The sequence below is a fragment of the Rhincodon typus genome, chromosome 27, assembly GCF_021869965.1.
Source record: "Rhincodon typus isolate 14 chromosome 27, sRhiTyp1.1, whole genome shotgun sequence".
Classification (NCBI taxonomy): Eukaryota; Metazoa; Chordata; class Chondrichthyes; order Orectolobiformes; family Rhincodontidae; genus Rhincodon; species Rhincodon typus.
This window is the reverse complement of record NC_063358.1, coordinates 31,422,247-31,436,908: the sequence shown is the minus strand read 5'-3', so window position 1 is coordinate 31,436,908 and position 14,662 is coordinate 31,422,247.

Below are 14,662 nucleotides of genomic sequence, written 5' to 3'. Positions count from 1 at the left end.
TGCTGCTTGGCCTGCTGTGTTCATCCAGCTCTACGCCTTGTTATCTCATAATGAGTTTCTTGTTGCATCTGCATGTTAATTTCAGTGACTCATGTACAGACTCATGCCAAGATTCCTGCCAATATCAAACTATCAAATTTTTACCATGGTGGGGGGGGAGGTGGGCAGGGAGAGTAGGACTATTGTGTTGATAAGCTCCAAGTAGAAAAGCTGGGTCAGTCTTTCTGAAGAAATTAATTATATTGGTCTGTATTGCAAGAAGATTCACGTATAGAAGTAAAGATGTCTTGTTTCAATTGTATAGAGCCTTTGTGAGACCACGTATGACTCTTACATAGACATTTGGACTTCTTATACAAGGAGGATATACTTGCCGTAGAAAGATTGCAACAAAGCACATCACATTGATTCCCAGCATAGTCGGATTGTGTGGGAATCGTGAGTTGTGATCTTTGTGAAGTACAGAAAATTCTTCCAGGTTTGACAGCATAGATGGAAAGAGGCTCTCCTGGTTAACGGGGGAGTGACTGTTTAAATCGCGTGGACATAGTCACGAAATAAGGGCAGACTATTTAAAACTGTGATGGGGAGCATTTTCTTCAATGAGGATGGAGAATCTTTGGAATTCTTTACCACTGAAGGCTGTGGAAGGTCGATCATTGAACATTTTCAAAACAGATATCAAAGCTATCTCGGGATATGGGAATGGTGCAGATAAATAATGCTGAGGTCTAGGATTAGCTATGATCTAGTGAAATGACAGAGCTAAATGGCTGGCTGCTCCTATTTCTTATGTTCCAATACTTTCCTATTTACAGGGATACAGGTGGATCTGAAGAGCATACCTACCACTTGCACAAACTTAAATCAAACTTCCTCTTTTATTTCAAAAGAAACTTATCAGGAGTTTTCGCTAATACTTGTCCCAGTCTGCTCCCAGTGAGCGTGCGGTAGGTGAGGAAGGAATGTTTACAGTGTGTGGTGGAAGGGAATCGGGTGGGGGGGAGGTGGGCAGGGAGAGTAGGACTATTGTGTTGAAAAGCTCCAAGTAGAAAAGCTGGGTCAGTCTTTCTGTGGAAGAGGTCTATCGTCTATGATGAGCCTCTGATACCCTGAACACATCAGCTGGCTGTTCACCAATGTCAGCTCTTATCATTATGAGTCATTCAGTTTGCAAACGTGAACATCTCTAGTCTAATACATCTGCTGATAGGCGTGCTTTTTTTCTCATTGCATAGAAGAAAATCAGGTGATTGCTGCCTGATTTTCTGTATAATGTGCTTTTTTCCCCCTCAATTTCTTTATGTAGCATCATACAGCACAGAAACAGACACTTCAGTCCAACTCACCCTTGCTGACCATGATGTCAAACTAAACTAGTCTCACTTGCCTGCATTTTGCACATATCCCTCATACCTTTCCAATTTGTGAACTTATCCAAATATCTTTAAAATGTTGTAACTGTAGCTGCAACCACCATTTCCTCTGGCAGTTCATTCCACACACAAACCACTGTTTGTGCATAAAAGTTACCCCTCATGTCCTTTTCTAAAACTTTTTCCTCTCACCATAAAAATATGCCCTCTCGTATTAAACACCCCATCCTAGAGGAGAAAAATCACCTTTTGCTATTAATCTTAACCTATGCACCTCATGATTTTATAAACCTCTATAAGGTTGCCCCTCAACCTCCTGTGAAAAAAGTCCCAGCCTATCCAGCATCTCCTTATAACTCAAACTTTCTAATCATGGCAACATTCCGGTAAATCTCTTCTGAACCCTCCCCATTTTAATAATATCCTTCTTATAACAGGGCGACCAGAGCTGGATACAGTACTCCAGAAGAGACTTCACCAACATCCTGTACAACCTCAATGTAATATTCCAATTCTCATTCTTAAAGGACTGATCAGTGAGGGCAAGTTTGCTAAATGCCTTCTTAACCGTCCTGTCTACCTGGGCAAATTTCACAGAATTATGTACCTGAACCCCTAGGTCTCTCTGTTCTACAACACTACCCAGGCCAGAGATCCTATGTCTCCCTTAGCACCACATTGGTCAACTTTTCCAGAAGGCAAAATAACATTCAAAGCATTTGGTGCAATATCCAGGGCCATGAATATTTCTACTGTATGATGCTTGACTGCTGCAATTTAATGAAATTTTGTACTTTGAACTTTGCTCCATAAAACATTGCTGCACGGTTGATTTTTATTTTATAATTTTACTTTGCAGCTTTAACTGGTTCTCTGCGCTGCTTGCTTGACTACCTCCCTGGCTCACAGGATTACAAGAGATGCACTGTCATTTTATGCTGGCTTCTTGGAATGTATGAGGAGAACAGTGGGTGACCAGCCTTTCAATTAATTTTCCTGTCACTTCTCTTTCCGTGAGAACTGAATTGACACTTCTTGTGCAGTCATAATTGAGTTTGGGAATCTTGGAGTTTTTAATATGTGTCTCATCACTTTTTCCTTGCTGAGCTCCTGTATCAGCATGTTTCTCATGTAGTTGATACTCATCAGTCATAGGAGAACCAGACATTAACATACAGTGCCGGTGAATTGTAAGTTGTCTCTATTAGCCCTAAAGATGGTATGATAAATGCATGTGAGAAAACAGGAGAAAAACCATAAGTATATTAGGGTAGCTTCCAAAAATGGAGGGGAATAAGAAACCTCTTAGAATCAATGAGAAAATGTGTGAAATACTCCACAAGTCCGTCAACATCTGGGGAAAAGAGAAACTAGGTTGATGATCTTTCTTCTAGTCATAGAGTCATACAACACAGAAACCAGTGTATGCCGAACATAATCCCAAACTAAACTAGACCCACCTGCTTATTTCTGGCCCATATCCCTCCAAACTTTTCCTATTCATGTACCTAACCAAATGTCTGTTACATGTTGAAATTGTACCAGCATCCACCACTTCCTCTGGCAATTCATTCTGCACACAAATCACCCTCTGTGTAATATATTTGCTCCTCATGTCTTTTCTCAATCTCTCTCTTCTGAAGAAAGTTAGAGATGCAAAAAGTTTTGAGCAAATACAGAGGCAGGGAGGGGGTTGATGCGTGGAATTTGGGTGAGGATACAGACCAGGCAGTTTAAACTTGGCATTGGGACAGCTTTTAGAAATCTCAATCTGGAATTCAGGAGATCCAACATGGACTTGTTCAAGACCAGTTGTGCTTAACTAAGTGCTTTGAGGTTTTTGATGAGGTGGCGGGGTTGATGATCGTAATGTAGTGGAAATGGACTCCAAAAAAACATTTGTTGAAGTGCCACATAATAGGTTTGCTAATAGTGTTGCAGTGCGTGAAATTAAAAAAAAAGGCAGTAGCAGCTTGAATACAAATTGACTAAAGGATGGGAAACAGAGTAACAGTGAACAATTAGTTTTTGTACAGCATGATGGGATACCGTAAGGCTCCCCGGGATTGGTACTGGAAGCACTATTTTTTCCAGATTTGCTTTCAGTGATCTAGTCTAGGATATGTGAGGCACAATTTCAAAATTTGCAGGTGATATTGCTGTTGGAAGCAGAGTGAACATGAGGAACATAATATTAGTTTTCATGAGGACATGGTGTCACAATATGATGTGAGGCCTAGGGAATAAACACTGGTTGGGTAAAATGCTGCTACTGATCCTCCTTTTTTATACTAGATCAAGGGACAGTGTTCTGGGGGAGGGAGTGCAGAGAAGGCAGAAGAATGCGGTTGAGAAACATGTCAGCCATGATTGGTGGAGAAAACCCAACCGACCCAAATGGTCCAATTCTGCTACTAATTCTGGTCCAAGATGGTGGCAGAGCAGAATGCTGCAGCCAGAGCTCCTTTGCTTCGCCAGCTCCTTTTCCTTTTCTTCCTTTCTTTTCTCTCTTTTCTGCAATTTTTCTCCACCCTTCCCCAACTTCTCAAACTTAGCCGGAGGGAATAGAGGTGAATCTGTGTCCAACCGGTGTGGGAGACGAGTTGGAGACCATGCCAGCGCAGGAGCTGAGTCCCGGAGGCGAGTCGCAGGCCAGAGCCTGGAGCGGGAGACAGTCCGAGCCAGGTTGTCCTGCGAGTCGTGTTCTGGAGGCGAGTCGCAGGCCGGAGCCCAGACCGGGAGGCAGTCAGAGCCCAGGCCGGCCTGGAAAAAGGGTTTTGGAGGTGAGACGTGGGCCGGAGCCCAGACTGAGAGGCAGTCAGAGCCCAGGCCGGCCTGGAAAAAGGGTTTTGGAGGTGAGACGTGGGCCGGAGCCCAGACTGGGAGGCAGTCAGAGCCCATACCGGCCTGGGAGATGTGGAGGCGACGAGGCCTTGTGTCCTGAAGCCCAGTGGGCACAGGCTCAGTGAAAAGGACTATAATTTGAGTACTTTTTAAAGATACCTTTTATTCTTATTCTGAACTTTGAGTAATTTGAGTACATTTTAAACATTTATATTCCTTTGCTAGACTTTCTTTTTAATCTTTCAGTTCTGTAACAAACATTTGAAGTATCTGTATTTGGGTGCCCTGTACCTAAGATGGTGCCAAAGCGGCAACATGACAAATTTTTCACTGCACTCCTTCGAGTGCACGTGACAATAAAATCTATTCTTTTCTATATCTTATGGTCTTATGGAGAAGATGCTGTCATCTTTCATAACAAATTTATTACATAACAGCAACAATGTACGGGTTACATTAACTCTTAAACATATGAACAATTCCTATCAAGATAGAGAAGGTATGTGCATTTCCATCAGGAGACCATCTCAGCAATCAATTGCTTCTTGACTCGGACAATGTGTAACTTTAACAGAGTTGGTAGAGCATAGGATAGTGCAAATATTCAACTCTTTATTTACTTATACAGCACGTGGGAGATGAAATTTAATGCATACCAAAGCAAAGTGATAATTTAGCAGCAGACCACCTCTAACGAAAGAGAATCTAATCACTTTTCCATGGCATTCACTGGTATTGCCATTACTAAAACCCCACAATCAATCTGTTTGACCATTCATTGACATCAATCATTGACCAGAAGTTGAACTATTCCAGCTATGTAATGCTGTGGCTACAGAAGTAGTTCAGAGGCAGGGAATTCAATGGTGAATAACTCATCTTCTGATTCCCTAAAGCACATTCACCTCCACAAGGCACAAATGAAGGCTCTGATGGAATATCCTCCACTTGTTGGATGAGTGCAGGTTCAACAAAATTGGAGACATTCAGTTCCATCCAGGACAAAAACAGCTTCTTGATTGACAACCCATCCAACATCTTGATTCACTGCCTCTATAACTATTGCACAGTGGCAAGAGTGTGTGTAATCTACAAGAGGCATTGCAATAATTTACCAAGGTTTCTTTGCTCGTATCTTTGAAACATCTACTGCTTTGAAGAGCAAGGGCAGTTGACAGGAGAACACTACCACCTGCAGGTTCCTCTCCAAGCCACATGCCACCTTGACTTGCTGCTGAACTACACCACTGATCCTGCACTGTAACTGAGTCAAAATCCAGTACTATCTTCATAACTACCCCACAATGGACTTTGGGATTCAAGAAGGCAGTTTACCACTTCCTTCTCAAGACAAGTAACGGTGGGCTTTCCAACACCGTCATTCTGTGAATAATTTAATAATTGAAATAAGGAGAAGTCAGATAAAATCAATACTGCAATTATAAAGGGAGTTCAGGAAAAGAGAGACATATAGATACAGGTAAACACATCATTGAAAATGGCAAGGCAGGTTGAGGCAGTAATTAAAAGGGTTTTAATGAGCATTTTCATTTGTAATACAAATGTGAGGATGTTTCTTTAGCTTACCATACAACTCAAAGAGAACATTTGTACATGTTCAGTGGGGACGGATTTAGATGAGTTGACAAAAGAATTTTTTTTTTCTTTATTCATTCACGGGATGAGGGCGTCGCTGGGTAGGCAGCATTTATTGCCCATCTGTAATTGCCCACATTTATCAACCACATTGATAAAGCTAATACAAGGAAAACTTATTTTACACAGCAAGTGTTAGGGTCGGGAATTCACTGCCTGTAAACATTGGTGGCAATTGAATCATGGCCATCGAAGGGGAAATTGGTAAGCACCTGAAAGGGAGAAAGAACAATGCAGGGCTACGGGGAAGGGCATGTGATTGTGGCTTCCCAAGGTGGGCTGTTGCAGAGAGCAGGCACAGGTTGGATGGGTGAACAGCTCCCTTTTATGCTAATGAGTAATATTTGAGGTGTAAATGGGGCAAAACAGATTTGTTACCAACAACTGCCATCTAAAAAGAAAATCATCCAGAGGTCATGATCTGAAATCTTTGAATTGTGATGGCAGCAGAGTGTCTAGTCAAAGGATCAGAACCACCCAAAGGACCTTTTGGGGTTTTATGAATTTGATATGCTGCTGATATTTTGAATTGCGCTGATTATTGAGTTCAATGTTTCACGTGTTTTCTTAACTTGAAAGTGAAAGTTGCAAGGAGAGCAAGTGAAAGCATAGAATCCCTACAGTGTGGAAGCAGGCCACTTGGCTCATCGAGTCCACACCGAACCTCTGAAGGGCATCGAGCTACAGAACCACCCCGCCCCCACCCCCCGCCTTACCCTATTCCATGGATAATCCTCCTAGCCTAAACATCCCTGGACACAATGGGCAATTTAGTGTGTCCAGTCTACCTAACTGTACATCTTTAGACTGTGGGAGGAAATCGGAGCACCTGGAGGAAACCCATGCAGACACACAGACAGTATGCAAACTTCACACAAACAGTCACCCAAGAGTGGCATCGAAGCCAGGACCGTGGCGCTGTGAGGCAGCAATGCTAACCACTGAGCCACCATGCCACCCTTAACAGCTCATGAATGAAAGAAAGAACTGCACATTAAATAGGTATGAATTAAAGACGAAGGACATTTTGAAGGCCCTAGTTTGAAGGACTGCAGGGATATATTGTTTGGTCTCCATGCTGTATTGTGAAAAAATAACACAACCCTCTGGCCCTTGTTTTTTTTTAACTATATATCATGTGAAGACCAAACAATACATCCCTGCAGTCCTTCAAACTAGCAGCTTCAAAGTGTTCTTCGCCTTCAATACATCCCTATTTAATGCACAGTTCTTTCTTTCATTCATGAATTGTTAAGATTACACTTGCCAACTATGCACCCTCCTTGAAACTTTTGTTTTCAAGATCAGAAATAAAACATGTAACATTGAACTCAGAGCAATGTGAAAGTAGAAATGATCAGATGTGTGGATTCCTCATTCATTTACACTGCTGCTTAATATCTCATCCCAGGGACATATTGGATAAAGATAGGTGGATGACGTTAGTGGGAAAGTTTTCCAGTGTGTTTGTTATGTAATGAGTTTTGGATGTTTTTTGCTTCGTTACATAGGTGCTGGTGATTCAACGATGTCTAATCACGACCGTGTAAAAAAAGTACAATGAAGAAAATGGATGTAGAAATTTGAGCGAGTTGGGAAATTTCTAGGGGGTAGTTGCACCCAAGGCACCTCTCCTATTGGGTCTGAGACCTCACAATAATTGAGTTGGTAAGCTGTGAACACCAAGGTGACACACAGTTCATTTCAGTCTGTGACATTAATCAGAGAAGAGGATGGTACTGTAGATAAAAGAACAGAGTCTGGGTTAATGCAATATATCAACTTAAAGATGTAAACTTCATAAACTTGGACCTACCTCTTTCTTTTAACCCTCCTTCCATTTTGTTGCAAGATAGGAAAGAGTTGAGCTTCGTGATCCATTCCATTTATCTGTCGTGTGAATTCCAGGAGTTGTTTGATGTTGCCCCACAAGTTTTTTTTTATTATTTGTGGCACCCAAGCTGCTCGTGTGTTTTCAAATATGGCCTTCTCTGTGGTCATCAAAGAATTACTGGCACACATGGACTGATTCCAAGAAAGTCGTATCATCGTCACTTCAGGGGAGAGCCATTGCTTTTTTATTTTGTTTAACAGCTCATTATTTATTGGCATCTGGAATTGAAGAATTCTTAAAATTTGATATTATTGACATTGAGATATCTGCAAGAATTGTTAAATATGATAACATTTATTATTAATCTTCACTCCAGTGAACATCAGTTTTGTAAATCTTCAGATGACATTAAGCTAATTCAGAAATTAAAGCTGTTTTTGGCAGCCCTTGGATGGAGAATGTCATAGTTTCAGATGGATTTGAATACCATAATCAATTGAAATGCTATCTTTACTATACATAATAATTATTAATTGTATTCCTTTTCCCCACTTTAAAATACTGTAATCATTTAGCCCTTCCAGGATGCTTCAACCATATTATTGACGGCTTACGTAATTACGTCACTGATGGATGGTACTGTAATGAATTTATAAAATGTTCTATATCCATGTTGTTGATCTTTCCAATTAAGGATGCAAACCAATGTCAGTCAATTTAGGAAAATAATGGTTTTTGGTTCCTGGACCTCTAAGCTAATACAAGGTGAGAGTGTTTTTAATTATCCAATCATTAAGATTGTCTGTTTTCTGCCACTTGTTTCTTCAACCTATAGATTATCTCTTAATGTGCATACTCAAGCAAAATGCTCTAAACTTAAACAAATATTTGAATGGTGTAATGCCAACTCTTGCAGACACAAGTGTAAATTCTTGCTGGCAAGTTTCTTTGAAAGCTTATCACTCCATTTTATATATACTGAGTTCAATTCATTCATTAATTGATGTTTTTTGTATCAATGGGGTGTATGTTTTTTTTAACTGCAGCTAGGGGTTCAAGCTTTCCTTATTGAATGTTTAGGGAATGGAGTTGGTCTTTGTTAGTTCAAAATGGATGATTATGAATCACCTGTCCACTTTTATATCCAACTGAATTTTATCTTCCATTGACTTTAATTAAAATGAACAGTCTCACCCATTCAGCTGAATTCCAGGACTGTTGTTTCCTATTGTAAGTAGAATCATAGAATTGATAGATCACAGAAGTGGCAATTCAGCCCATAATTTCTATGCTGGATCTCGGTAGGAGTAATGCATTTAGTGCTATTCCCCTGCCTTCTCCCTGACACCCTGCGTTTTTATCTCTTTCTGATTAACATAAAATTATGGTAATCTGCTGATGATAATGTAAGGTACAATTTTAACCTTTGTGTCCTATATGTGTAAACAATATTTATTATCATAGATTATTTCTTCAGACTATCATTTAACATTCAAGATTCAGACACGCTTCCACGTTCGGATCTAGCTTCATGAATTGATGGTCTTGAAGATGGTTTTGAAGGTCCAGTGGGCAGAGTGGCATGAACTAATGGTTGTAAAATAAGTTAAAACAACTTCTACAATCATTTGCTCGACCTTGTCAAAATAATTGTGCTGCATCAGTTCACTTAAATATTTCGTATTCATATCCAAGACTTCAAAGTACATACATCTGCTTTGAACTTGAGGTAAGAAATTGCAATTCTGAGCAGTGAGATCAAACGGGCAATATCTCCGGGCGATCATATATCAAAAACCGCTACGATGTGGACTTGATCAGATTTTAATCCTGACGGAGGCATCATTTGATTTGTCCAAGACATTTGCTGATAAATTGAAGTCAAGCATCAGTAATAGCATTTATTGTATCTGTAGCTGGTGTTTCATATGTAGACAATGACTGTGACACCACAAGCTCATGATAAAATTCAGCTTCTACAGATGGTGCTCACATCTCTCTTATAGGGACAACCAGGAGTAAGCTATCCAGCCCTTGAGTCTATTTAACCATTCCAAAACATCAGACCTCATTATAATCAGAAACTTATAGGCATATGGAAATGTATGAGATACTGAGCGATGGAATTAATTATCCTTATTAACAATAAGTTTAAGATAATCTACTAGGAAATTTGTCAACCCCCATAACTCAATTTAGATTATTAATTGAATAAAAGGCTGGAAAGATATTCACAAAGAAACAGTTCTCAGAACAGTGGAACTCATGTGCAACTTATTTCTTGATGTGAAAATGAGCAGCAGAACAAGAGGCCATTTTGCCCATCATGCCTAGGCTGGGTTTTTGAAAGAGATAACCAATTAGACTGGTCGTGTGTATAGTCGATGGTATAATTCCAGGCATGTTGCCTGGCTTTGCAATGTATTGTTGACCTCAGAAGTAGGTGTGTACTTCTGCCATACAAATCTTTTGAGACAATTATGCGAAAATTAACTTTGAATCGGTACATAGGAAGAACTCCATTATAAGGTCAACATTTTGACTTTGCAAGAATTTCGTTTGGATATGTTGGCACAAAATATATTTTGTGATGTTAACAGATTCCCTGAGATGTTTTGATATGAGAAAGTGTAAACAGTGCAAGCCAAGAATCAACAGGCAGTTCAAAAGAATTGTTATCTTTGGGGTTGAAACCCGTTGCAGCCTTGAAACGATAATGTGTGCATGGACGCAGCAGGACTTGATGAAAGCTTGTACTAATGTGGCCGGAAGACAAGCTTTAAACATCAACTGTAAAATGTTAAAACGAAAGTAGAAATGGAAGTCAATTTTTAAAGAGATTGCAGCAGACCAAAAGAAATTTCTATTGGGAGCTAAGAAAGGACATAGCACTACCTAGTGGCAGGAGGTCTGGAATTGTCTTGCAATCGGGAACTGATTATATATGAAATTGCTGTTGCAAGCGTTTACAGGAGCAGGTTCCAATGTAGATGTTATCTAAATAAGAATACTCAATCATGACAGCAGAAATTAAGTTTATGAGCTGTATGCATGGTATTGAAGTAAGAAATTGATGTGAATTCAGCACACATCTATCACAATAACACTGAATTGAAAAAAAAAGTCTCAAATGAGTTGTGTATGACTTGTGTCTGTGTTCAATGCTGAGTACTTTATAGATTGTCCATGATTTAAAAAATATGTTCACTAAGAGATCGTTATCTGTAGGCCACAGTGGTTATAATGGGTTCAGAAAGGTCACACAGTGTTTAATAGTGTTTCCTTCCTGCACTGAGAGAAAATCAAATTGCACACTCAGACTTATATAGTTTACCCATATTTTGCTGAACATTAAATTTCTTTCAAACTGCTGTGCTGCACATACTCATCCTTGACAGCACCCCGTGTGTAACAAAAGCCACATGGACAGCAGCAGTATAAGAAGGTGATTTCCACCACCTTCCTAATGGTTAATTAGAGATGGGCAATAAATGTGAGCATTGCCAATGACACCCACATCCCATGAACATTATTTTTAATAAAAGCCTGACAGCCAAGCTTCCATCTTAATTATTTATGCCAGCTCCAGGCTTTGAATGTTATACAAACTCTCTGGCTGAAATCTGCTGTATTGATTGTTTGAGGTGACATTTACTGAATGTGCACTGAAGCATGAAAAATAGGGGAGTGACAGCCAGCTCCATCTTCACCAGGAATTTACCATTGGCAGAGCTGACTAACCCTGTTCCAGGAATAGATGCATCAAAACACACAATGTCAAAGTTTTCTTCAAAGTGATATTGTCAAACGAAAACTTAAAGCATGCATGGTGCAGCATGCTTTTTGAAAAAAAAATTACTTGCATTTACATAACACTTTGTATTACCACTGGAAGTCATGAAGTGCTTTTGAACTGTAGTCACTGTGTAATAAGAACATAAGAGCTAGGAGCAGGAGTAGGCCGTCTGGCCCTTCGAGCCTGCTCTGCCATTCAATAAGATCATGGCTGATCTTTTTGTGGACTCAGATCCACTTACCCGCGTTCTCACCATATCCCTTAATTCCTTTATTGTTCAAGAATGCAGGAGATGCAGCAGCCAATCTGTTCACAGAAAGCAGCAATGTGATAATGATCAAATAAACTGTTTTAATGATCTTAATTGAGGGAGAATTGATGTCATTGACACCAGGAATAGCTTCCCTGCTTTTCTTAGAAATACTGCCAAGACATCTTTTGTGCAAACTGGCAGATGAGGGCTGTGTTCGATGTCTTCTTCAAAAGACGACACCTCTGACAGTGCAGCACACACTTAGTACAGCAATACGTCAGTCTTGTATTGGTCTCAGCACCTATGAGTGATAATCTATATTTTTAAAAATTCCCTTCATGGGGTGGCACTGTGGTTCAGTGGTTAGCACTGCTGCCTCACAGGACAAGGGGCCTGGGTTTGATTCCACCCTCGGGTAACTGTCTGTGCGGAGTTTGCACATTCTCCCTGTATCTGCATGGGTTTGCTCTGGATTCCTCCCACAGCCCAAAGTCGTGCAGGCTAGGTGGATTGGCCATGCTAAATTGCCCGCAGTGTTCAGGGATGTGTAGATTAGATGGATTATAGGGGGATGGGTCTGGGTTTGATGCTATGAGGGCCAGTGTGAACTTGTTGGGCTGAAGGGCCTGTTTCCACACTGTAGGGCTTCTAAGAATATTTGTTTAGGATGGGAAGCCATTGTCTGCTCAGATTCTTTGCGTCCTGCTTTCCCATGCATCTTGCTATTTGTGTCATGATATAACAGCCACATTTTCCAGCAATTGCTCAAGAAGAGGTACTTTACTAAGAAGCAAGTGCCAAATGGTCTTGGAGAGTTCCACTTTATAAGATATATATTAGAGAAATAGGAGTAGCAGAAGGCTGTAAGCAAAGCAAGGTTAATCAGACAGCATCAGAAGAAAGCTAAACATTTCAGCAGTACACATCCAACAGGGTATATTGAGCCAAGAGCATTTGCTAAAATCTAATGCAATAATTGGGTCACGGGTGGTTCTTCAGAAAAAAGACAAAGTTTTGGACAAATTATGCTTGTTCTTGCAACTAAGGTCCGTGTGGAGCTTTATGGACAGTCTTGTTCTCTGCACAGGAAGTGATTACAACTCTTGAGAGCTTCATATCTTATGCTCACTCTTACAATCCACAGGAATCACATTTCCAGCTCTGGCAATTTACAGTAATTATAGGCCAGCTTAGTTTCTACACTTTGGCGGTTTTCCCAGAAAGTAACTCAAGGAGAATACATTTTAGAGCATAACCATATTCTAAAGGGCTATGGGGCAACCCGGCTCGAAATCTCATTATAGCCTCAGCTAAATATGAGAAAACAGTGCTGAGTTCCTGAGGTGAGGCGTGAGTGACATCAAGGCAACATTTGGCTGAGTGTGGTGTCAAGGAGTCCCACTAAAATTGAAGTCAATATAAATGAGCTGGAAAATTTTCTTGTGATTGGGATTATAAATCATGCAAAAGAAGGTATGGCTGTTGGAGGTTAATTATCTCATCCCAGTGCCTACGTGCAGCAACAGTGACCTGGGCCCCAACCATCTTTAGCTTCTTCATCATTGGCTTTCTCACCAACATAAGGCCAGAGGTGGAGATGTTTGCTGATGTCCAATCTGTTTGGTCATATTATGGCCATTTTTCTTGGTCCTCAAGTCTTTCATTATCAGGAATGCCACTGACTGTGCTGTAAAGTCTCCACATTTTCAGATCAGAATAATCATTTGTTACTTTGTTTTGACTAAAGTTTCAACAGTGTTGTAGGATCCTTATATCCATGCTGCATTCTCACCAGCAGAGTATGAATCCATCAAGTTTAGAAATATATTTATGAATAGTTATGTATTTCATGTTAAACAGCAACATATTATGGATATGATCAGTTTGATTTGTGATGTAGCTAAATAAATTGCAAGTAACAAAGACTCCAGGTCTTGTTGATCTTGTAAAAGAGGATTTACTGGCATACTTATGTTTATAAAGCAATTTTGTTAATTTATGATCAGTATTTTATTTACCAAAAGAATTATTGCCAATTTTGCTGAAATATACAGTTTTATATTCCAAAAAGCTTTGTTGCCAAGGGAAAAATAATATACCAGAAATTTTGAAAGAATGTTAACTATATTTTAACAGAATATGTCCTTGGACATAATTACAGAGTGGACCTCTTTGATTTTGTTTGAATTAATATTGAGGTGGTATCTGTTTCAAGATCAAATAAACTTATTTTGAGGTTGTAAATATAATACGCCATCTTGATATATATAAGAAATATATACAATTACTGTCAGTGGTTCTGTTGGAAGATCAGTGTGATTTTATACAGCAACAGGAAACTTGCATTTCGATTGCACTTATACATCCTCATAATATCACAAAGGGCCAAATAATCAAATGAGTACTTTTGAAGTGTTGTGACTTTATTAATGTGCTCAGAAACAACAGACAAATGATAAAATCACAGAAACAACAGTGAAGGAAATGACCCAATCTGTTCATTGAAGTTGGTTTCAAAGATAAGGATTGACCAGGATAAAGGTTGACTGGCTAAGTCCAAGTTGTGTCTCATTTTTTAAAGGTAATGTCGCAGTGAGATTTAGTGAGCTTGCTCATCCTAAGTTACCAAACATCCTCATTAATTACCTACCACCCTCTATAACATCCCTCACATCCAGTTGCTGCTCCATCTTACCTCATGTCATTCCCACAATAACACAGCGGTATCCCAGAATTCACCAGCGTCCCTTGCATCTGCACTAACTTTAAAACCTGTCCTGTGTCTAGACTAGCATTGTCAGTCTGGACCTGCCCTGCAGAATTCCTAACTTTTCCATGGACATGGCAGACAGAGGGAACTTGGTGCCCAATTTGTGGGCAGGATCCAGGAGTTCTTGCTGGAC